The sequence below is a fragment of the Chrysochloris asiatica genome, unplaced genomic scaffold (genome assembly GCF_000296735.1).
Source record: "Chrysochloris asiatica unplaced genomic scaffold, ChrAsi1.0 scaffold00026, whole genome shotgun sequence".
In the NCBI taxonomy this organism is placed as follows: domain Eukaryota; kingdom Metazoa; phylum Chordata; class Mammalia; order Afrosoricida; family Chrysochloridae; genus Chrysochloris; species Chrysochloris asiatica.
Genome location: NW_006408544.1, coordinates 9,654,865 through 9,656,947, shown reverse-complemented (window position 1 = coordinate 9,656,947; position 2,083 = coordinate 9,654,865).

Genomic DNA, 2,083 nt, shown 5'->3' with positions numbered 1-2,083 from the left:
TTAAAGATGACTACTCTTCAAATTGAAGTAAGATCTTGATTCATAAAATTATCTTGCAAACAATAGTTCAAGCTCATATCTCACATTTAAAAGGATAGTATAAAAACCATGCAGGAGCCATGTTGTTCTTCCCCTGTCTTTACCAGGGAGAAAGAGAATCAAACTCAAAATCAGCCCAAGGCCGATTCCTATAAAGTGGAGGCCAGACACGCTTCCACCCTACAACCTTCTTTACCCTGTTCTGACACCAACCATTTCTCCCACAGCACTCTGCTTCACATCTGGGTTTGATGATCCGTTGCAATGGCCACACAGAACGCATCACAATGCTCACGATTATGGGGTTTATTAGAGACGTGAACAGGGTACAATTCAAGATCAAAACCAACTCAGGACACAGCAGTTCTCCAGTCAGGAACTTTTCTTGTCTCCCATACTGCAGGCATGCCTCACTCTTATTTTCAGCCTCTCAACCATTTGGTCCTTTGACCTCTGCCCTGCTGGAGCACGAGTTACAAAGTTCTTTTAGCCAATCTATGAATGCCCAAAGGACTTATTCTTCAAGCCAGTTTCCTACCTATAGGCACTCAGCTTACTCAGTCCATAGGCCTCGAGCCTGAAGCTGCTCTGTCTTTCAATGCCACCACCTTTGCAGTCACTGTTTCTCTAGGTAGAGATCTCACATGTCACTTCCTTCTTGATGGTCCTGGGATCCTTTGTCTCTGCCTCTGAGATGGCTCCTTTGAAGCCTAGCTGGAGGGTTAAACAAGCCAATCTAAGCTTTAGAGTCCTGTCTACCTTATTTGCATGGTCCCACCCAATCACTTGGTGGGAATTAAGAAGCCTTTGTATAGTAAAGACATATCAAGTAAATTCAAGGCACCACAAGCAATATCAAACATCCATTAACACCCACAGTCCTAGAGCCCTGGAGTCCCTAGGTAATTCAAACACTAGTGTGGCACTGTGGGTTAATGTGCCAGAATGAAAAGTCGTTAAACAGCTCACCAGCTGCTCCTTGGAAACCCTATACAGGGTCACTATGGGTTGGAACAGAGTCAACAGCACTTAACAACAACAACAACAACTCGATGGCTCCATAAGATAAACACTGAACTATGAATCATAGAGTCCACAGTCAAGTCTACCAGCCATTCCAAAGGAGAAACATGAGGCTTTCTGCTCCTGCAAAGATGTAGATAGAGCCTTACCCTAAACAGGGTTGCTGTGAGTTAGAACCGACTTGAAAGCACTCAACAACACAACAAAGCTGCAAGTTTGGAGATTCAAGTCCACCCAGAGAAACCTTGAAGAAAGGTCTGCCTCTTCATTTGAAAAGTCAGCCATTGGAAGTCTGACAGAGAACAGGTCTACTCTAACATACATAGGGTAACCATGAGTTGAAATCAACTCAACCATAACTGTTTTTGTTTTTGTTTTTGTTTTTTTAATCTACCGGTCCTGTTTTGTATCCAAGTACACTGAAGTTTTGAGAGGTGAAGGATATTTCCCCACACCTCATGGCTAGAAAATAGCTGCAAGGATATGAATTTAAAATCTTAGTCTGTGCTTTTTCATCTGCTCTCAGCCAGTGTCCAGCCTCAGCTCCTGCCATCTGAACCCTAAAACTCCTCCCTATCCAGATCTTACTCACTCTAGCACTCAACCCAACTCAAACTTTCAAAGGATCCTCCTCAAACTGACTTCTCCCCCTCATGGGACCCCATCACCCTCCTCTATCTCTTACAGGTAGTCAGGTATTTAAAGTAACACCCTTGGTCCTGGGAGTCTTCTCAATCCATACTCACTCACTCCATTAGTGACCTTGTTCAGTCTATGTCTCTAAATAAAGTGCTGATAAGCCCTCACTCAATCCCGCCCCTGACATCCCAAGGCTATGCATTCAGGCATTGGACAGTATCTCCAACTGAACATTTCTGCCAACAAACCTTTCCCCCACAACATACTCACCTCATTAAATAGTCCCTTGGACCAGATAAGGTGTATTCAATCTTGACTACTCTTTCTCATCACCTGCACCCAGAAAGACTAAGACAAACAAGGAAGAAGGAGAGACCAACTA